Below are 25622 nucleotides of genomic sequence, written 5' to 3' on the forward strand. Positions count from 1 at the left end.
TGTGAAGGAAGGAATATAACTTTTGTTTAGGATGGGAAGTGCTGTACATGTGTATAACACATTAATATTGGATTAAAGATGTGGACACAATTCACAAGTGTGGTACACAGTGGGCACAGCTAATGCAAATGGAAAGCATGAAAAATAACTCAGTTTTGCACATAGACAACTGAATAGAGGCAGTTGAGACATTGTGTAACATTAATTACTCTATACTGTATACATTATAATCAGCCTTCCTCTCACATTACTTTTTGCTTCATATACCTAAGCAACTATTAACCAAGTCTTCTGTTCTACATATTGCACTAACTCCTTTGTCCAATACATAATATTTTACTTTAGCTCAAACTTCCTTATCCTCCTACCGAACTTCTCATAACTATACCTCCACATCATCCAACCTAATCCCATAACTTCAGTCACATATACAAGTTCTCCCTGTCATACGTCTTAATCACCACAGCATGTGTACCTCATACTCATGTTTGCAGAACAATTCCTGCTTCTCTTCCCTCTAGTCTTACTTGCACATGCATCATCATTCATCCCCTCCCAACCCCTACACAGCATAACTCATACATGCTAGTAACTAACTACAATACTAGCTACTGTTGCCTCACAATAGCTCCATACTTATGCAGACCTTATTTACATGTACTGTATTTAAGCATAAGTATTAAAGGCTACAACTGCTGCAGTAGCAGTGTCGCCTCACAGCAAAAAAGGTACGTGAAAAATGTAAGCATGTAATTGAATGTAGTAGTTGGTCTGTAATAATGCGAAATATGATTTTGAAAGAATATCTGTCTCAGGAAGACTTGCTGTACTGATGTCCTGCTGAACAGCTGCTATGGCCATAGCATCTGGCAGTGTCTGCAGTGGGAGAGATCACAGCCATACCTCTCAACTATACAGATCACAGAATGTCCAGATTTTGCCATCATAGTTTTTGGTCTGTTCCTCCTGAAATCTGTACTTTTCTGGCAAATAGCTGAGGATTGAAGTCATTAAGTAATGACAAACACATGAGTTTAAGACTCCTCATCCTCCAGAAAAGTCACGGTAATGCAAAATGTATTATTTTACAAACGTCCTATGTTTGTAACAGGAATATTTAAAATCTGTCCCTATTTATCCCCCCATCATTTTAGGCTTTGTCCAGATGTGATGCTCTAAGAGGTTGAGAGGTAGGACCACAGCTCAGAAGCCTGACTCTCCCTGGGAAAGGACAGCTCACATGTGACAACTATTGGAGTGTCTGTCAAACAGTGACTGTGCCACTGCTAGGCCATTTAATGGGATGTTGTCTATATCCATATGTTAGTGAATATGACTATGGTACATGTTTGTCTTGTAAATCTAACAGACCTATATAGGACATGTGCATAGTAGAGTACTGTTGCAGACGTGTATGTTGAACTGCATGTGATATATTAAATAACATTCAACTGTACAGTGTTCACTGGACAATAAGCACATTTGTGACTGATATCTGAAATCACATACATGTGTACTTGTGTTGTGTCAGCCAGACCATTGGCAAGTCTGTGAGCAATGACATTGTAACATAATAGCCTACTTATGACTGTTGGACATTTTCCAGGTTATCACAGTGATGTCAAAGCCTACTGTGCAATTAACTTACTAATGTATGGTGCAGCTATATTAATACAGTATCAATATTGATGTCCCCTTTGTCACCCATTTATGTGTGCCATTGTCTAGAAGTCCTGCTATAACAGGTTGAGAAATATGATTGAGCAGCAAGACTGTAAATACAGTGTGCCACACTAACATATAACAGAAATGTATACCAGGTATCCCCTGAGCACATGTATGTATGCGTATGTCCAGCTGGAAGGCACAAAACTAATAACGTGTTGCAAGCAGTCGGGAAGATAGGTTGTGCATGTTGCACATGTGTGTAATATCAGTGTCAGTGCATACAGCAGACATAAATGTGTACAGCTACTGGTTGTTGCATTGCCCTGACAGTAATATGGGTACTAGAATAGGCATGATTATCAGGTAGTAATCGGAGAAGTGTCCAACTGTGTTATGGCCCTCTGTCCATGTCTACCACTAACAGCTATATGAACACCTATATACAGTGGATATCAAAAGTGTACACACCCTGCTGGAATGCCAGGTTTGTGCGCTATATGACAATGAGACCACAGAAAATCATTTCAACATGTTTCTCATCTGGAATGTGACCCTTAACCTGTACAGTTCTATTGAAAAACAAAGCTGTTTCAAGGAAAGTGAGCAACTATTGCCAAGTGAAGATGTGCCATGATAAAAGTCCAAACCAATAAGAAAGAATGCTGTAATTATCTCAACAGGTGCTTCCACAACATATCAGTTTAAGGGTGTGCACACACATTCAACTGGCTTATTGTATTGATTATTATTTCCATATGTTTTGCAGAACAGATTGTTATGTTTCTAATTGAATTGCACAGGATATAGGTCACATTAAAGGTGTGAATTGTTTTGAAATGTGTTATTGTGGTGTCATGTTTCAATTGCACAGATACCATGTGTTGTAACGGGTCTATATTATGATATTGCACGCTCAGAAGAGTGAACAACGAATAATCGACCCCATGTAAGTGAAAACTTACAACGTCGAAACCTAAGAACAGCAATTTTTTTCCCCCAAAGGGGAAAAAAAATCGCTGTTCTGAAAAAAAAAAAACCTGTAAAACATTACATAACGTTGGGGGCTTCACCCCCTTACTTAAATATACCAACTACGAGATCGCACTACAATGCTGAAAATGGCAAAGTAGCAAAAGAGGCCAAGCAAATTCTTTCCCAGGGAAAGAATTCGCTGAAAAGCCGCTTCGCTTTTTTTGCCTTTTGCGCTTTTTAGTTTGACAAAGACGCATTTGACAACCTGCGTCTGTGACAGGGTAATAGGGAGCCCATTGTAACAGGGGTGTGTATACTTTATATCCTCTGTAGATGTATGGATTCAGCAATACCTGACCTGTAAAACCAGTGTACACAAAGGTAGACTAATTCCCTTTGGTGGACAGCAGCAATACACAAACCACATAATAGGTTTCCAAATTGGCTGTACAGAGAAACATAGGTGCAGGCAACAACTTTGAAGCAAGTCCACCTCTACCTGAGCAAGCATGTAAGTTCACAGGTGACTCCCTGTAAGGCTGACTATGACTACAAATCAGACATATCCACACCACCAAGGACAATTGCAACAGTGTCTCCATATATGTTTTTAGTCTCAGAGGCAACAAAACAAGTCACCCTGTACTGGGGGTAGAGCTCACCTCATACACACATGCCATGGATATAGGCAACCTGCATCATACAGGTCAGGTAGGAACATTGCCACCCTGTCCACCCCATTTGTATAGGGGGATATGCACATCAACTACACTCCTCCACGCATTAATGGTGAGCATGCACATATTGCCTACTGATGGCAACAACAGCAAGTCTCCATGGGGCATGATAACATCACTGTCTGGCTCTTACATGAGCTCAGGCATGTGCTCACAGCTCCATCACACACTACAGTCAAACACAGACTTGCCACCATCCACACACCATCCACATGGAAGATGGCCACTGTCATCCCTGTACACAGAAATGAATGGAGAATAGAGGATTATGCAATTAAGTGGCCAACATCGGGGGGGGGATATGACACCTTAGGAAGAGGAGTGCAATGCAAGCTGATAAAGACACAATAGATTAGAGGGTTATGGTGCAGTTTGGATTATTTGCCAGTAATATTCACTGTTGATGTGCAATTTGACAACCGTATGAGGTTCTGTGACCTTTTGTCCTATTTATGTCTTCCAGGTGCAATGCAGAGGCCTTGTCTCCCAGCATTTTCAGAGGCTGAAACAGAGATAATCACACAAGCAGTCATACAACATTATACTTTTCTATTTGGCAGGAGAGCACAAGATCTGTGGGAAAGAACCGCCCTGTGGAACGATCTTGTCCACAGGGTAAATGATATCGGTCTGCACGGCAGAACATAAGAGCAGGTGCGGCATTGTGCCAGTGACCTAATCTGCCATACCCATCAAAGGGCTGCTGCCATAGCGAGGGACCGGCTAGCCACAGGTGGGGGAAATAGCTATCCAGCCTCCACTGACACCCACTAAGGAGCTACTCGCAAATCTTGGGGCACCCGCCCAACGCATCACACATGAACCTGAGGAAAGCATTGTGGAGGTGGGCTGCACCCACACAATGGATGAGGAGCATGCAGGTAAGGCCCCAGTGCACATTACTAGAACACTGTTGCATATCTATTTGTATAGGTATAGTATCTAAATGCATATGTCAAATAAGATAGTAGGTGTTGCTGGTGTTTAGTAATGCACAGATCTGCACATCTATGGTGATGGCCAGCATATTTTGTAGTATTGGGGGTTGTACTGTTAAGGTGCTGAAATGCTGCTTCCACCCTGTACCAGTGCCACATGAGTGGCTACTAACATTACCTCTCTCACACAACTATTTAGGTCCCTCTGCTATACAACTGGGACAGCAGCCTGTAGCTGGTGAGTATGGAATTGTTTTATTGAGGTTTGCCAATACACTGGCCATATTAAGGCCATGCTATTTGCCATGCACACATTTATCACACCTACCCATAATGCATGATGTACATGTTCAGTTTTGTTGGTGTTATCTGCAGTGCATCACAGTGGTCACCATGGGGGCATATCTGAAGGGTCTGTAAGATTCCTGCAATATACCTCACAACCTGTCAGTGCAAGATGTATGGACAGAGACAAACACAATGGCGGGACAAATGGGTTACACTAGGGACATGTATGAAACATTACCCTTATACAGTGGATACAACAGTATACACACTCCTATTAAGATGGAAACTGTTCCTGATATATACAACTACAGACCACAATAACACATTCCACACCTTTTCTGACCTGTAATGTGATCCTAACATGAACAATTAACATGTGAAATAGAAATATATGTTTGGGCAACAAATATGGGGTATATAAACCTTACAAAACACTGGATGCATATGTGTGCATATATTGTGGAGGTGGCTTGTGATGTACTGACAGAATTCACTCTACGTGAGTACACACCTGCCATCAAGTACAGGGTCTCAATGTCACACCAAGTAATGGTCTGCTGTCCAAGACGTATGTTCATGACATTTGCTCAGTTGCCTGCAAGAGAAGCAGCCATAGCTTGCAAGAGAAGCAGCCATGGCTTGCACACATCTTACAAAGCATCAAAGGGATCCCATATCTGATAGGTAGTAGTCAGGAGTAGGGAAAAAAAAACATTACCTAGTCACTGCATATACCATGGAAAACAGTGCAGACATCTTTAAATCTGGGACAACAGTGATGCTGAAAAGAACCAGATGCCCATGCAAAACAGATGACAAAACATGTTGAAACCTGGTCAGGGAGGCTGCCAGGAGACATGCAGCAACACTGAAGGAGTTGCATGAATGTCTAGCAGGTAATGCCTGTGTAGTACCTGTGGTGACAATTGGCTGGATTCTGCATAAGTGTGGCCTGTGGAGTAGGATAAGTAGGCAGAAGCATTTTCCTACAAGAAACACCATCCAGAGCTGTATACAGGTAGAAAAAGCATAGCATCAAGTCTTCCAAAGGCATGTTTTGCAATGTGTAATAGTGTCATGAGATCAAGGTTCAGACCTACAGAAAGTATTTATAAGGATACATGTGGTACACAAGCAACACCTCACTTCACCTCAGGGCCACCATCCCCAATTTGAAGCTTGCTGGTGCCAGTACACAGCTTTAGGGTTGCTGTTCACTAGCTGAAACTAGACCTCTAGACATGGTGGAGGAAATTTGGAACACTTCAAAATAACACTCATGTGTGGCCCACAGTTATCAAGCATCTGCAGTAAGGCTGAGGATGGGGAGGGGTTTCAGCTTCAAACACAACACTGAACTGAAGCATACATCCAAAGCTAGCAAGAATGGCTCTATCTGAACACATTCAAGATTATGAATTGGGCCAGACATAAACCAGACTCAACAGCAATATTAAAGCCCCTGTATGAGCTCCAAGGGCTGTGCACATGAGCTGGCCTTGCAGTTTGACAGAGTTGGGGGACCTTTGTAGGGAAGACAGACCAAATAATGCCAAGTCAAGATGTGCCATGCTAGTATACCCCTTCCCAGGAATAGTGACTGCTATAGTTCACTTAACAGGTACATTAGCAAACCATTGGTTTAAGGGTGTTCACACTTATGCAACTGCCATATTGTATGCATTTCATTCAGTATCTTCACAACTAATACATTTGTTTGATTCTTGATTGGATTGCACAGGTCATATGTCACATATCAGGTGTGTGTAATGTTTTCAAATGCAGTAGTGTTGTCCTATTTCATATTATAGAAGAGCCTGGCATGTCAACAGGGGTGTGTATGCTCCTCATATCCACATTAAGCTTTGAAGGTCGTTAGTGTAAGCTGATTTTATTGCACATGCATGCACTGCTGCTGATGACATCTGCAAATCAAATGTCAGTCATTAATTAGTGACATCAGTCCTTATATCATCCCAGTTATGTGTCAGACAAACACATAGGGGTTGTGAGGAACAGAACAAATATAACTGCTAGACAGTACACATTTAGCAATGATTTGTACAGTTGTGAGCTATTGTCTACAGTAGATGCCAGTGTGCACAGCAATAATGTGTACATGGATGCAGTGTGTTCCAGGGGAAGGGACATCACCTATTAACACAGCTCATGCATTCCAGAAATGTATATTGTTAGTAACAAGGGTTAAGAATGGCTGCAATGCATGATGTTGAATGCCATGTGTCATGCATGTCAACTGTTGGGTAATGTGAGGTCTGTATAATATCCTTGTGCCACCTCACCTGTAAATGTGTGTGTGTAAGTAAAACCATAATGTGCAGGTATTAATTTACATATATTTTCTTCCCCTCACAGGTAGCGATGGAGGTCCGAGTCTCTCCCGCTTAGAAACTGATGTCAGGGTCTCTGTAGACTCTGACAATGATGATAGGCTTAGTGAGGCACAGGCAGGGTTGTCAGGGGCTGAATCTATACCATTAGTTGGCATCCTACTTTCTTCCATCCCATCCCCGCACACAGTCACAATGCCCACACATACCCCACCACCAGTGGCCATAGATGAGGGACAGTTGGCGGGTGGTGGCATGGGACAGGAAAGTGTGGTGACTATGGCAAGTGTGTCTGTAGACACCAGCCATAGCTGGATAACAGGCAAGATCCCACACAGGCGGATGGACAGAGACACTATTAGGAGGACTGCTGCCCTTCATGCCCCTGCCACAAGTGCCACAGCAGGTGTCACCAGATGCATGTTTCAGACCATCATGGAGGCACATGCATGTATTGAATGTTACACCAGAGATGGTTTGAGGGTGCAGACCGCTACTCTTCCTGCTGTACATAACAACATCCGTGATCTTGCAGATGCCCACTGTTATTATGCAGAGGTCATGGATAGATGGTTGGGTGAGATGGTGGCAATCCTCAACCGTGGCATGTCTGTGGTAGAGCATGTGGTGGGAGTAGGCCATCAGCCATGTGGACGTAGGACAGCACCATAAACAACTGAAAGTCCACATGGCCATGCAACATCTTGCTCCCGCTCCCATAGAGGCAGTACTAGCAGTAACACTGTGGGGGGGGGGGGTGCTGTCCGCACTACGATGCAGCAGGCCCCGGGCACGTGGTCCTGGCTGGTCCCAACAGGGATGCGGATCCAGCAGACAAGTGTCATCGTCAGGGGAGAGTACTGTATCTTGGTTTCTTCCTGGTGGTGCCAGTGGAACACCTGGCAGGCCTAGTTCCCATGTCCGTGGGCAGACACAGTGAATTGTACACCCTGCCATGTATGGTCCGCAGATGTCCAACATACCCCTGTATAGGGCAGCCACATGGCAGAACTGTGTGCATCCATACACAGACACACCACCATCACAGCTAGGGCACCTCTATACTTACACACACCACCTCTGCACGGCCCATTTAATAAACAACCCCCTAACCCACACACATGATGTCAAACAAATGGCTCAGCCTAGACCTCTGGCAAACCCACACCCCACACCCTGTGCATATGATGATACCTTTGCCACATCCCTGTCATCCATACCATCGATGCAGGGACATGCTAATATGGTTCTGATGCACAGGGTGAATGTACTACAGTTTAGCAATGTAATGCTGTTCAAAGTGTTGTCGGCTGGCCTGTTTAATGCTTCCACTTCAGAGTTTGTAGCTGTCCAGCCATGATGCATTATTGCTGTTATTAACACTGACCGAATGTGGTCTCCATAATGTATTCTGTTTGTGTTCTAGGTGTCTGTGTGTCAGGAGGATGTTGGCCTGCTGTCCTTTCCTACAAGGGGTGTGGCAGTGTGGTAACACATTGACTGTGTCATATCCAGGGTACAGCTGAACACAAGTAACAGGTCTATATAACAGTTATTGCATGTGCCACATGGCTGATAGGTCTGAGGGGTGTATGCAGGTAAGCGCATGGTGGCTGATGTAAGCAGCTCTTGTACATTGGACAATGGTAAGTGTATTGGGTGGCACACATCAAAGATTTGTGAATGACACACATACAGAGGGTTCTGTGTTGATGCAATGCACAGAGAGCACTGTTCACATGGATGTACTTCACTTTGCAGATAACTCATTTTTGTAAATGTAATTCCACCAAGACCAAATTGCCAAAACCTCAAATCACAAAATAATCAGTACGACAAATTTCATTTCACTGAAAAGTGTAGTGGCGGGATATATGTGCTTTTTCCCACTGTAGTACAATCCTGGAGTTGGTCTATGTAGTTGTGGGGGTGTGGGGAGCACAGCCCCCCACATTAGAGGGTATGGGGTGGTGTAGCCCCACACCTAGTTTGATTAACAACTACTTACCCTCAGCATAAACTGGACAGTGTAACAGCATGCTGTGCAGGGGACTACACACAACACAACCATATGTGGGGGCCTGTACCCCCCCACAACCACCTCCAACTATATATACTGACTCCAGTATTGCTGTACAGTGGGAGAAAAGGGCATTTACACTGCTACTACTAGTTTTGGTGAAATGAATTTCCACAAAATTATTCTTTTGCAATTTTAGCTTTTGCAAATTTGGTCTCAGTGAAATGAACCTCTGTGAAATGTTTTTTCGGCAAATTGAAATAGATTCCTTCCATACACACTCACACACAGATCCCTATCCTTCACATACACACACACACACACACACACACACACACACACACACACACACACACACATCCCTATCACAACACCGACACGCCACAAACCCGACACTCAAAACAACGACACCAAAACACCATAAACGCACAAAACCGACAACTCACAAAACCGAACACCATAACACTGACACCCAAAACACCGACACACAAAACGTAAACTACACATAACACACAACTATACATGCACTAACCCTCACCCAAACCCTAACCCTAAGGTCCGACACTACCGTACACTTACCCTACCCGCACCCTAACCCTAACTCACTTAACCCGCCACTAAACCTACATTCCGTCACTACACACTTACCCTACCCGCACCCTAACCCTAACTCACTTAACCCGCCACTACACCTAAAGTCCGTCACTACCGCACACTCACCTTTCCCGCACCCTAACCCTAAATCCCACACTATCTCACACTTACCTGTCCGCTCCCTAACGCTAAATCCCACACTATCGCACACTTATCTGTCCGCTCCCTAACGCTAAATCCCTCACTAGCACACACTTACCTGTCTGCTCCCTCACGCTAAATCCCTCACTATCGCACACTTACCGACTCGCACTCACACGTTGCCCATGTCGGTGTTTCGGCTGTCGGGATTTCACATTGTCGATCATCTGTCTCGTCGGTCTTCTTAGCGTCGGTATTTCGGAGTGTCAATGAAGTCAAGGGGACCCACACACACACACACACACACACACACACACACACACACACACACACACACACACACACACACACATTGCCAACACTGAGATTAGAACCCTACCTATATAGTTTTTGCTACTAATGTGTTCTGCCTTAATTGCACAAGCCACAGAGCTTGTAGGGTGAAGTGTGTTCCAAGGTTCCTGTAACGTGAACATCACCAGGCCTTGTACAGTATGGCATTGGGGGATGTACTTGGTGTGAATGGACACAACATAGTATAACATACTGACATATACACATTGACAAACATAGACACATTTGACAGACCTGGGTTTAGCAGCCCTATCTTATCAGTCAGGGCATACTGTTACATAGTTCATGCCCACAGCACAGGCCTTATTGGGCTGAAGATTATTGTCAGATAATTGTAAGGTTGATGGAGACAGAAGACCACATACAGTGGACCTTAGGACATATAGTGGGAGTACCACTGTCTAAAATGTAAGAGCCACCCTCCAAGTGAACATAGTACTCATTCTAACAATGTACTGACACACAAACATTCACAGGTTTGGCCTTCCTCAGATTAGAACTCCTGGCTATGTAGCTATTGCAGTGACACACATTTACTGCATGCAACACAGACTGTAAGGTGATGACTGTAGCATGGCTCAAGTAATGTGGCCAACATCACTAGCCCTTGTACAGTATGGCAATGTGCAGTGTGTGTGGAGAATAAGCCCTCAAAATGCTGTCTCATATAAATATGCTCATTTTCAGAGACTCACACACACACATACTCACATTTCCCAGCACTCAGGGTGGAATCCCCACCAACGTAGGCATTGTTAGTTTGTGTAATGCAGTTACCACATGCTCCATGGAGCCTATAGCATGAAGAGTGTCACAAGGTACCCTTACATTGAATAACATCTCCAGCACTGCAAAGTATGGCAGTGGGAGGTGGAATGGGTGGAAGGGCCACAAAGTAATGTCACCTACAGGTTTACATGCTCACAAACAGTTGTATACACAGTAATGCACACACACACATTCACACACACACACACACACACACACACACACACACACACACACACACACACACACACACACACACACATATTTGCCAGTACTGAGTGTCATGGGTCCATGTGTACATATGTGTGTACCACACTAATGGCCATTGAGTCATTACAAGTTTAGCCCATGGGAGTACCCTGGCATCTTACCACCTGACATTTGTCAGCAGTGCTTCTATCAAATACTGCCACGAGTGATCTCTAGGGTAACAGTTATATTCACCATCCACTCATCTGAATTTCTCTTGAAGAGGGCCAGTGAGATGCTCCGACTGATATGTATGCAACATATATCCCATAATGTGGCCAGTGTTTGTGTTATGGACCTGTCCCCAAGCATGTTCTGCTGAATGTGGTAATGCGGTTGAGGTATTCATGGCATGTGGTGCATATAGATTGGGGTTTCCTAGCTGTGGCATTTATAACACAGCTGGCCAGACATGGCATTGTCAGTCAAGCAGGGATTGCCTGTAAGTAGCCAAGATGTGACTGGGAACACTTGGAGGTGTGGGCCTCTGTCCATATCTGACATGCCTAGGGTCCTACATGTGAGGTAGACTTGCAGCCTATCCAGTTGTTGAAGGTGACTAGTGAGTTATATGGCAAATGAGCCATTGTACCTGCTGATTCGCCTAATGAGCGGGGAGTAGAGGAAGACATTGACCTCTTCATTCCTGGATGACACACCCTTAGTTGTGCAATGTGCCAAATGGAAGCACTTTCTGTCCACAGTGGCAATGTGGTGGTCAGAAGAGAGTTTGCTGTCAAGCTGTGTTCACACACCTTCTATAAGGACATCTGTGTCCATTGGACTACCACTGATGTGGTCATTTGTGGACAACACATTGATTCAGCAGAGGATTGGGACACATTTCTTGACATTGACACTAAGGCCAGTGTTCTGACAACAGTTGGAGGTGTCAGTGGCAACTTTATGCAGGATGTAAACATATTCTGGGGATGTAAACATAGCCCCCAATTAACAGTTGTCTGCAAACATTGTTTCACAGTTCGTTTGTGTTGGGCTAGATGTCAGAGGCACACATAAACAAGAGTGGACCCAGGACAAGACCCTGTGGCACTCCACTCATGACTGTTTTGCAGTCTGACATGGAGTCTGCTGCTTTCACACTGTAGGTTCTATCCATGAGCCAGTTTGCAAACCACTTGGTGACATAGAGATTAATGAATAGATGAGTGTGTTTGCCTATGATTCCTGAGTGTGGGATTGTATCACAGGACTACAGGGGCCACATATCTTGTTTTGGCCTCCATACTGTTATAGTTATTTCACACGACAAACAGATTATAGGACTGCAGAATGTCCACAGCTACCAGTGGGCACTGTACAGTGGACATTTGGTAGTGTACTGGGTGGACCACACAAAAGTGTAGCAAAACCCACCTCCCAATGGATATGGATCACAATGTTAATGATACAACCACAAACAGAGACACACTTGCCAGGAATGAGATTCAAACCCCTATCTATTTAGCTATTGCTACTACAGTGTTACATATTTATCAGATGCACCACAGAGCTTATATGTTTATGAGCTCTCCAAAGGTATCTTTAAAGGTGAGTGACATCAGCAGCAGTGCTAAAGGAAGGGAAAGGGAAGTGTAGTAAGTGGGAATGGCCTCAAAATAATGTCTCTACAAACACACACACTCTCACAGAGAGACACTTTTGCATTTGCCTGGACTGAGATTAGAACTCCAACCTAACTAATGTGCTATACTATAGTGTTAAGCATTTATTGCAAGCACCGAGGAGCTTATAGGACTGAAGACTGCTCAAAGGGATCTTTCAAGGTGAGTGACATCAGCAGCAGTGCTAAAGTAAGGCAATGGGAAGTGGACTGAGTGTGAATGGCTTCAAAATCATTAACCTACAAGCACACACAAACACTCACACACAAAAGACACACTTTTCAATTTGCCAGGACTGAGATTCGAATCCCTACCTAACTAGTTTACTGCACTATAATATTATGCATTTATCGCAAGAGAGACACAGAGCAACTCCTAACCTTCTCTGTATTCCACCTGTAACAGTCTCAAAGCAGGCATCACATCGGGAGTGCCCTTGCCACACATGAAACCATACTGCTGTCCAGTACTCCTCACCTCCCTGTGTAATCTAGCTTCCACTACTCTTACCCATAACTTCATGCTGTGACTGGTCAGTGTTATCCCTCTGTAGTTCTCACAGCTCTGCAAATCATCCTCATTAACACTGTACCCAATTACTTTATTTCCAGTACTCCTCACCTCCCTGTGTAATCTAGCTTCCACTACTCTTACCCATAACTTCATGCTGTGACTGGTCAGTGTTATCCCTCTGTAGTTCTCACAGCTCTGCAAATCATCCTCATTAACACTGTACCCAATGACTTTATTTCCACTCTTCATGTAAACTCACACTTCCCAAGATATCAGTAAACAGTTTGGCTAGCATGCCACTGCCATTTCCCCTAAACAACCCCATGCTTCCACAGGTGTTTTATGTGGACCAACAGGCTTGCCAGTATTCATCCATTCCATAGCTGTCCTTACATCCTCCCCATTGCACTTCCTGGTTCACCATACCCACATCATCCAATCTTCTCTGTCTCATTCTCTTCATCCATCAGCCTCTCAAAGTACACTGTCCATGTTTTCAACACACTCTCCTGCTTGTGAATACATATACCTCATTATCCTTTATCACCCGTATCTGCTGCACATCTTTCCTAGCTCAGTGCATCTGTCTAGCCAATTGGTACAATTCCTGTCATCCCTCCTTAGTGTCCAACCTGTCAGAGAACTCTTCATATGCCCATCCTCAGCCTTTGGCACCTCTCTCTTTGCCATGCACATCATCTCCTCATACTCCTGCCTACTTTCCTCATATCTCTGACAATCCCACTCCTTCTTCCCCAACCTCTGTCTCTGTATACTGTCTATAACTTCCTCAGTCCACCAACAGGTGTCCTTGTACTGCTTTCTCCAGCCACATGTCACCCCAAGCACCCCTCTAGTTGCCCCCCTTACCAGCTCTGCTGTACTTAACCAGGTATTTGTTATTTTGTCACTGCCACCCAGTGCCTGTCTCAACTCTTCCCTGAACTCCACCTCACAAGCACACTTTTCTAATTCACACCATTTGAGCCTTAGTGCTGCCCTCACACTCCTCCTCATCTCAAGCACCAACATCATCTCACATACCAACATTCTCCATCAACCTGGCCCTCCTACATCGGATATATTCTACCTGTGTGAATCTTACTCCACTCTTGTTTGTCACCCAATGCTCCTCCCTCATGTTATAGTGCATATTCACCACAGCCATGCCCATCCTTTTTGCAAAATCCACTACCATATCACTCCTTTACAATACATACCCATCAATTCCCCATCCCCTCTGTTCCCTTCACCAACATGCCCATTGACATCTGCTGCAATGACGAATCTGTCACCCTTGGGTACAGTCATCACCAAGTCATCCAAATGACATCACATTTCTCTTTCTCATCCATTGCACAACCAACTTGCATAGCATATGTACTAACAGCAGTCATCATTACACCATCAGCTTACAGCTTCAGAAACATCACTCTATCAGACACTTTTATGTTATCCTTCAAAAACACTGTTGGCATACTGTTCCTTCAGCAGAAGCCCTACGCCCTTCCATCTCCAGTCCACATCTTGATAGCACAATTGTGACCTGCCTACCATACACCCAGCCATGAACCTCTTCCATGTAGTCTCTTGCACACACACAACATCCCCTGGGCATCATATCAGCTAACCTGGTCTCTGTACCACTCACACTGCCAACAGTAACAATTCTTACCCGCAAAACCACCCACCTAGCCTTTCCCCCTCTCTTCTTGCCATATGACTGTTGGACATCCTCCGGGGGATGCCTGTCAGTTCAAAGGTTACTGTGCAATTGAATGACTCAAGTATGTTACAGCAATATTGAGACACTGTCACTGATTTTGTCCCATTGCACCCATGTATGCATGGCATCCTACATATGTCCTGCTGTAACAGGTTGAGAGGGATGACTGTGCAGCAAGACTGTGAATTTAGTGTGTCATACTGACATAAAACAGACATGTATGTAAGGTATTAGCTATGCACATGTTAGTATGAGTAGGTGTATATGTCCATCTCATGAAAACAGACATGGGATGCAAAATGTCAGTTAAAACAGTTGTACATGTTGTACACATGGGTATTCCTAGTTACTGTGCACCCAAAAGAGTGACATTTCTACAGCTACTGGATGTTGCATTGCCCTGACACAGCCATGGTTAGTACAGTAAGCATGATTATCATGTCTAAATTGGAGAGGTGTGTAACTGTTATGACTTTTTGGCCACATCCACTACAAACAACTGATTGAACACATACATGGCTGTATGGACTGAGCAATACCTTACTTGTCATATCTGTCTCCACCAACGTAGAGTAATCCCCTTTGCTGGAAAGCAGTATTACACAAACCACAGACTTGGTCCCCATAGTGGCTGTACAGGGCAAGCAACCGATCTGGCATCAAGCCAGCCATTGTCTGAACATGCATATAGGGTCACAGTGGATTACTGTAAGCCAAACTATAAGTTCAAATTGGAGACATCCACCAGGGACAATCACAAGGCCATCTTCCCATTTGTTTGCAATCTCAGAGGCAACATAACAACCCAACCTGTAATTGGTGGCCGATCAGATCACATACACAGACGACATAGCTATAGGCAACCTGATGCCGATAGGGTTAGGGCAAACATCCCTCCCTGGCTCAACATCTTTATAGGTGGATATGTATTGCACCCACAACCCTCCCCTCATCACCAGTGAATAGGTACATATTGCGTACTGAAAGGCAACAAAAGTAAGTATCCATGGGACATCATATCATCCCTGTCTGCATCCTACATGTACTCAGGTGTATGCTCCCTACTGCATTACACACTGCAGTCACACCAAGCCTCAGCACCATCCACATGGAAGATGGCTAATGTCATCCATTTACACAGACTTGAATGAGGAATGACAGATTATGCAAACAACTTGCCCTCACTGTGGGCAATGTGACTCATCAGGACCAGGAGTGCAATGCAAGTTGATACTGTGCTGATAGATTACAGGGGTATGCTGTGGTTGTGAGTGGTGGCTACTGGTATGGTTGTGTGTGTTGGCTACTGGTATTCAAGGTAAATGTGCAGGTACTGGAGATGCTGTTGCCAAATGTATGGGGTCCTGTGATGTGTTTCCCTGTTAGTGTCTACCAGGTGCAATGTCATATCACCAGCAGGAGACCTTTTCATCAGCGGAATGCAACCTGATAATGGAAGCCGTAATACAGAACCACACAGTACTGCTGGGCCGAAGCCAGCAACATCTGTGGGAGAGGGCCACCCTGCGGGATGACCCTGTCCACAGGGTAAATTAGGTGGGCCTGCACACACGTACATATGAGCAGGTGCTGCGTCATGCCACCAACCTCATACACCATGCCTGGCAAAGGGCTGCTGCCGTGGCCAGGGACCCCACAACTATAGGTGGGATGCCAGCCATGCAGCCCCCACTGACACCAAATGAGGAGTTCCTTGCCAAGCTTGGGCCACCCATCACAGTACAACACCAGGGTACAAAGCCCCACTTGCTGGAGGTGGGTGGCACACACACAATGGACATGGAGCATGCAGGTAAGGTCCCAGTGGGGATTAGTAGACTACTGTATGAGACATACTTGTATCTGTACAGTATCTTCATGCATGTGCCAGGTCTGATTGCAGTTGTGGATGGGGATTTCTAATGCACAGAAGTGCAAATCTATGGTGAAGGACAGCAAATTGTGTAGTATTGGGTGTTGTACTATAAATGTGCAGACATGCTGCATCCATCCTTTTCCAAGGGCACATGTGAGTCTGCTGACAATACCCCTCTCCCACAACTATATAGGTCACTCTGGTCTGCATATGGGACAGCAGCCTGAAGCTGGTGGGTATGGAATTGTTCAGTTGTGCTTTGGCAATACCCCAGGCATGTGGAGTGAATGCAAGTTACCATGCACACAACTATGACTAATAGCCATATTGCTTTATGTGCAAGTTAACTTGTGGTGGGGTTAATTGTACTACATAACAGTGGTCACCACAGGAGCCTATCTGAAGAAAATGTAACATTCCTGTAGCATACCTCACAACCTGTCAGTGCAAGATGTCTGAACAGACACCAGCAAAATGTTTAGGACAGATTAAGGTAGGAACACGTGTGAAACATTACTGCTATACAGTGGATATAAAATGTATACACACACCTGTTAAGATGCCATTTGATTCTGAAATACACTGATTGAGACCACAATATGTCAGTCCACACCTTTCCCAACCTTTAATGTGACCCATGACATGAAAACTTCACTTGTAAAACCAAGCATCCGGACTCTTGTATTGCACCTACAAGCCTGGACAAGTGAGAGGGTAGCAGACATTGTATCAGTATGCTGTGTCAGTCAGGTATGATACCTGATGCTGCCATATGTGTCAGTACACTCACTGTGGCCTACTTGGCAACTATATCGCATACATGGACATTGTTAAGGCAGAAAGACCACTAACAGGTTCCAAACATCTGGATAATCCAGACACATCTGTACAGAGGACTGGTATGGCCTGTACAGTGGTTTCACATGCTGCATGTGAGGAAGATGCCATTACCACACTACATAAAGTAATGTCATCAGGAGGTGGTCACCTGCCATGTATGGTACACACATCAAAATGGTATCAGCCACACAAGATTTCATACGCACACACACACACACACACACACACACACACACACACACACACACACACACACACACACACACACAAACACAGTTGCCAGTATTGGGAGCAGAACTCCTGCCTGTCTAGTTATGTCTACTGTAGTGTTACAGATGCACCACAGAGCTTACACAACTTCAGCTAGTCCAAAGGTACTTCTAAGGTGAATGACATCAACAGAACTTCTAAATTGGAGTGAGAGGACGTATAAAGGGTGATACACAAGTCAAAAATGGTATAACTCACACAGTACATGATTCTCTCTCACACACACACACACACATTTTCCAGTATTGGGATGAAAACTCCTGCCTATCTAGTTATGTGTATTACAGTGTTACACAGTTACTGCATGGGCTACAGAGCTTACTGGACTTGCAGCTGGCCAAAAGTGCTGATAACTGCACAGCTGAGGTGAAGTATTACAGGTGGCAGGAAGTCTGCCTTCAGTTTCTACCATACATCTTGCTAGTTCTTTTTGTCTTGTACTTCAGCAGGTTATTGTATCAATAAGTTTATCACATCTGGGAGCCATCAGCAGTACTCATTCATCATGGAATTAGCCCCATTACTTACTACTTATGACCACCCCTCCTGGCATGATTGAAGTGTGGTTTTCTGTGCTTTTACCCATTAACCTGGTGCACTTGTCCATTCTGAGGCACTGTTGCAACTGCCTCATCTACACAGAAAACCCTCTCCTCTAAACTCCAAACACTCAGACCAGTGAGAATTGCCCCTATATCACCAAATGTGGAAATATGCACTCTCCAGCAAAGACTGGACTAGCTGGTCAAGAGGATGAGATCAACACCTGCACCACACCATGTGGACCACATAGCTTGCTACAACACCCACTATGATAGCTCTGAGATACACTGAAAAGCCACACACCCACCTTCACAGAGGCACTCAATGGACATTTACACAAACAATACCGACCAGAAAGACAGGCACCCACTCAGACACCACAACATAGCACATGCCAAAGGACACATATATCACCTACACAGTGTGCCCCTCAACCTAAGCTCCTAAGGCTGACCACCATGTACAATACCGTGATCATGAGTGACTTAGTACTGTGGTACACAGCTGTCCCACTCACAGTGTTGATTATGGAGGAGGTAACAGCCAACTGTCTATCACGTGCCAGCATCCAACACATGACACACCCAGTCAGGCCACTCCACAATAGCTACAAGTATCACTCTGTCATCATCCATGTGGGTGCGTGAATGACCTGAGACACACCTCCCTGAGCTACATGACAAGAGACATGTTTGAACACTCATTATGTGATCCAGGCAAGTTTAGCCCTGAGCAGTATACTACCATCACCCAGAATGATGCTGCAGTACTATCAACAGATAATTGACTGTAACATTAGCTTACATGTTGTGTGTCATTCTCAGGGGATCCAATATCTCTCTGCTTGGGATAACATGATTGACAGACTTCAATGCCTTTCCAGATATGTCCTAAATGTGTCAGCCCTGGATTTCCAGGTACAGGGTAGCTGTCTTGCCACCCCTATAGTGCCTTATTAGACAGTGTTCCAAATCAAATTACCACCGTAACAGCTAGACATGTATGCAATCTCAGGGTCATTCTGCTCAACAGTAGACATCTGTCAAGATGTAGTCACTCAAAGCACTCTTCAGAGTGGAGGACATTGACATTTGTGCTGTAAAAGAGAGGTGGTTCATAGCACCAGATAGCAGCCCTGCACTAACAGGCTATGATGCATTCCACAGCTGTTAGCACCAAAACATGGACCATACCTCCACAGGTGGTGTTGTCTCCATATCTATAATGGATATGCACAGATCCAGACTAGTATCCCAGCATAATGCATTGGAGGTACTTCCTGTAAAACTGACTTTGGGGAATAGTGCAATCCACACCATAGCCTGCTATTGGTCCCCAGCTATGTCCCTAGATTGTCAATGCACATTCCTCAACACCCTGGCATCTATGAAGATCCAACCCAAGACTGACATAATAGGAGACTCCAACAACCCCTCTATCACCTGGGGAAAGTAGTCAAGCACCAGTGCACTGGACCAATGCTTCATGGAATTCATCAGTTCCAATGGCCTGGACCGGCTTATACTGACCCCCAGTAGAGGATGCAACAACCTTGATCTGTATTGATTACTTACATATGGGACTGTTGCACGACTACAGTTGTCAATCCCTACCTGTTCAGATCTAAACATGATGTAATAAACATGGAGCTCAACATCTCACCCACTCCCCCAACAAAGGTAACCACCTTGCAAAACCTCTTCAGTGCTGACATTGCAGTCATAAAAACAGGGGTGAATGACTTTACTGCACCCATGCCAATGGGAAATAGCTGCACGCCTATCACATCATATACATATGCACTGCACAAACATGTACATGGATGCATGATACTAGCCATAGCCAACAGAACACAGACACTATCCTCCAAATACTGAAAGCCATTGTGATGGTCCTCTGGCATTACTGAAGTGTACAACAAAAGGAGGATGCTGCTGCAGAAAATGGTGGTGTCCCAAGACTGGAAAAGCCCTTTATTAGTCTCAAACACAACTTGGGATCCCTTATGGAATCACCTACAGACAGCTATGAAGGCATATTTTAAGTAGACACTGACAATCACAAAAGCCTTTGATAGTTATATCAACAACCTCCACAGCAATAATCACAAGTGCTGTGAGTTACTGCACAATGCTGATTCCTATCCTGACACAACAGATATTGGCCACAGTTTTGTCAACACAGTCAGTGCCAGCTTTACCTCCCCCCCCCCAAGGGGACAATCACAATGGCAGATGAATGCCAGGCACCCAGCATTACTGTAGGCCAGGTTAGACCTGCATTGTCGACAGGCAAGGTACAGCTTCCATGGGACCCCAACATATGCTTGGCTGTGTTCTACATGACATACAAGGAGACATGGCACCACATCTGTGTGCCCTGGTCAGACACAGCCTAATCTCAGGCTTTGTCCTTCCAAAATGGCACAACTGCTACAGTCATCCTTCTCTATAAAGGGGTAGCATCTCCAGACCCTGGGGATTATTGGACCCTCAACCTGACAAGTCTACTATGTATGGGTATGGGCGCATCATCAGGAGCCCAATTGGCCAAGATATGGGTGATCTCCTAAGTCTGGACCCCACACAGTTTGGCTTTGTGAATGGCAGATCATGCTTGCTCATCCTGGTTGACAACTTTAAGTGAGTCATCAGGGCTGTGTATGACAGTAAGGCACTGCATACAACCTACCTCAATCTGGCCAAGGCTTCTGATACCATTCCTCAGTCAGGGATTATTGGTAAACCCAACAAACTAGGCATCAGCCCCTATATCATTGGGTGGCTTGCAAATTGGTTCACAGAACACACAGTGCGACAGTGGTAAACTCCAAGTCAGACTGGTAAGCAGTCACGATTGGGGTCCCACAGGGATCAATACTGGATAATGTCCTATCCAACATCTACTTCTCAGGAGTCCAGCCTAACATAAAGAAAGTCTGGCTGACCAGGTTCACAGAGGGCTACAAGCTGGGAGCTATCGTGAACTCCACAAGTGATGCAGACATCCTACAGAAAGACCTCACTGAGAACAATGAGTGGTATGTAAACCATGGCCAGAAGCTGAAGACCACAAAATGCATCATCATCCCTGTTGGTAAAATACTCAGTTCCCAGTAAGTTCCACATAAGTGGGAACCCAATGAACACTGTAGGCATTATAAGAGATCTGAGGACACAGGCTGACAGCAACTTCTCCTTTAAGCACCACATTGCCACTGTGGGCAGGAAGCCCTTCTATATGGCACATTGCATTACCAAGGGTTTTGCATCCAGGAAGACAGAGGTAATGATCTCTGTCTAGTATTCCCTCATTATACCACTCCCCAAGTATTATGGCTCATTTGCCATGTACCTCACTGGACACCTGCTACAGCTGAAGAAGCCACAGAAGCACCTCACAAAGGGGTTCCTAGGCATTAAACACACATTCTACACGGACAGACTCAGAAGACCCAAGCTATTCTCTGTGTCATATCACCTAATTAGCAGCTATGTGTGCTTGACTTACAAAGCCATGTCTGACCCAGCTGGTTTAGAAATGCTACATATAACTCCATCCACATCACTCACTGTAGAGAACTCTACCTCAGTACCACAATCACCACAACATGGTGGTGGCACAGGTCCCTCACCAAGAGGCTGCACATGCCCTTGAATACACTTCCCATACATGTTATGCAGAGCACCTATCTGACCCTGCTCCAGAGAAATCCTGATGAGTGGATGGGTAATAGACAGTTCAACCCAAGGATTACTGCAGTGGCTATACTTGATACAGTTACTGGGACATAACATCGGGTGGCACAATGGCAGGGCCCTTCTATGTGCTAGGCTTGTTAAGGCTCCTGGGCCATTACCTACTTCACATTTATGAACCTATGAAGGGAATGACATCAGCAGGACTGCTAAAGTAGTGCAGTGGGTTTTTAACCTGTCAAAATACTTTGTCCTACAAACAGACACAAATACACTTGTCAGATGTGAGAGTAGTATCCCTACCTAACTAGTGATTTGTACCTTAGTGTTATGCAGTTACTGCACGCATTCACTACAGATCTTACTAGGCTGAGAGTTGGCCAACGGTGCTGATATGGGGAATGACAGCAGGACTATAAAGTAGGGCAGTGGGTGGGAAACATTTCAAAATACGTCTACTTACAAACATACATACCCAAACACATATTTGCCGAATACAAGAGTAGAACCCCTGCCAAACTAGTCATTTGTATTATAGTGTTAAGAATTTATCACATGCACTACTGAGCTTACAGGGCTGACAGCTGGCCAAGGTTGCTGATAAGGGACTGACATCATCTGGATTAATAAGGTGGGGCACTGTGAAGTGTCATGGGTGGGAATAGCATAAAACTATATCACCCATAAACAAGCACACAACTCCCTCAGTCTTGCACACGCAACTGTCACACACACTACATTTGCCAGGACTGAGATTAGAACTCCTATCTAACTATAGTTATTTGTATTATCCTGTTATCCAGTTATTGCACGTGGCATAGAGCTTATGGGGCTGAGGTCTGACAGAAGGCACATCTAAGATGACTGATATCTGCAGGACTGCTAAAGTGGGGAAAGGAGAGGTGTACTGGATTTGAATGGACCCAAAAGCTTTTAGTTATGAACATTCACACACACACACACACACACACACACACACACACACACACACACACACACACACACACACACACACACACACCTTCACTTTTGCCAGGACTGAAAGTAGAACTTCTACCTAACTAGTTATTTGTACTGTCATGTTATGCAGTTATTGCATGCACCACAGAGCTTATGAGGCTGAGGCCTGACAGAAGGCACATCTAAGATGACTGATATCTGGAGGACTGCTAAATTAGGGAAAGGGGAAGTGTACTGGGTTTGAATGAACCCAAAAGCTTTTAGTGGTGAACACACACACACACACACACACACACACACACACACACACACACACACACACACACACACATACTTTTACATTTGCCAGGACTGAGATTAGAACTCCTACCTAATTAGTTATTTGTACTACTGTGTTATGCAGTTATCGCATGTGCCACAGAACTTATGGGGCTGGTCCTAAGTATAAATAGTGACTTCTGTGGTGACAGACATCTTCAGGACTGCTAAGGCAGGCAATAGAAAGTGCACTGGGTGGGGAAGGCCTGTTCATTTCTAGATCCTACTGTCATTTCTCTAAGTGTATGAGCATGCCCAGTGTGTCCTTCTATAATACATTTGGGACTCCATTCCAGGGATTGTTGCACTCCAGTCCGGTTTGTTTTGTGCTACGGCCATACCTCTAAAACTGTTGGTGCAGGATATCTGGAGATAGCCTATCAAAATGTGGGAACAATGGGCCATACAATGATTCTGACAATTTCTCTCAGTAATGTATGAGTTGCAGTGGTTACAGGGCTGGTTTTAGCAGACATCTGTCATATATGCCATTTGACACTGTCATGTACTGTTTCAGTACCTGATATCATACCTCCTCAGATCATCACAGTGATTTACCAGAGGAATATAGGATGGATTCATAGGTTCATAGGTGGTTTAGTATTTAGTACTAACTGCCCCTATGCAGCCATTTCATAAGCCAATTAATATCCCTTGTGAGACTCAAACCCTGCATCCTGTGTTTGCAAGGCAAACACCTTAACCATTAGGCCACCCTCCCACCTGATGATGCACACATAAGGTTTATGGGCCAAATGCTATGCATTCTTGCACTATCCAGCCTTTTGAGGGGTGTGCCTACAAGCAGTTGACTGCTTGTGCTGTGGAAGTGGTCCAGCACCTTGGTGATATATTACAATGATGGAATCTCTGTGCATTTATGTTCTGGCTTGGTCTGATTTCCAGTCCACAGTTGGGTAATATAAGTCAGACAGGATCAGGGTGACAGGCTGACTCCAGATAGAGTTGTAGGGGATAAGATATGTGTGTGTGGGGTGTCCTGGGCAGATAAGTTTTCCTATAGCTACCAGTACTTTGCATTGGGCTCTCCTCAGTGGTTGACTGCACTTGGAGGGTCTTATGTGTGTCAGACTGTTTGTCGTGTCTGGAAGCATGTGTCTGTCGCACATATGTGTACAGTATGGCCCACCTCATTTTGCTTGCATGGCCACATGTTGGGGTCAGGATGTTGCATAGGATGAATGATCAGGGAGGGGTGTGTTACTCCCCATGGCTGTGGCCCAGGGTTCTGTGAGTGCAGATATTTCATCATCTTCCAGGGTTAGGCCTGCCTGCAGTGAGTGCATTCCCATGTTTAAACTCCTAGCCCTGCCTTTTGATTGTACAGAGTATCACAGAATGTCCACATTCATGACTCGTATATCTTGTTGGTTACCCAAACAAGTGTGGTTTTCCAGCAAATGTGTTTTCCAAGTCACTCAGGGTTGACGTCAGATACTACTGACAGTTGACATTGAAGTTTCAGACTTCATACCCATCAGACATTCCATGCTACTACAAATCATTCTATCTACTTTATAACATTATTAGAGCAGTATTTCACATGTGTCCTTCTCTTTGGACCTTCATCACCCCATTATTCATGGGTTTGTCCCGATTTCAGGCTCCCTAAGGCTGGCAGGTTTGCTCCTAGCAGTTGTCAGCATAGCCTTTCTTTGCATTTTGTGGATTGTGTTATGTTGGTGTTATGGACCCCATGACACTCCCTAAAGGGCACTGTGGGTGAGGCATAGGCATTTGCCAGAGGTCTGTAGGCCAGGTGTGACAGATGCTGGCCATCTGTAGCAGGGCAGTGCATTCTGATGATCATATGTTCCCAAGCTGCTGGCAGGAGACACCCCTGGGATGGCACCAGTAAGTTGACTGTGGGTGTTACTGACAATTGCTTTCAGTTACTATTGCGCCATTAGTCTGGGTGACAGCTGGGTGTTGCTTAAGTCTAGGAACATGTTACTGCATTTCTATGAGACTATGGGGGGGGGTGACGTGACTGTACACGATACACATCTGCACAGACTGTGCTGATATTTGCTTAAAAATTTGGTCTCATGTAGCATAGCGGTGTGCCCTGTCTTTAACTACAGGCATAACAGTATGAACAACAGCTCAGATTGTTCTGGCGTAGACATTTGTAGTGTCAGACTTCTTACTT

The sequence above is a fragment of the Protopterus annectens genome, chromosome 2.part2, assembly GCF_019279795.1.
Source record: "Protopterus annectens isolate FY-2018-M chromosome 2.part2, PAN1.0, whole genome shotgun sequence".
Taxonomy (NCBI): Eukaryota; Metazoa; Chordata; order Ceratodontiformes; family Protopteridae; genus Protopterus; species Protopterus annectens.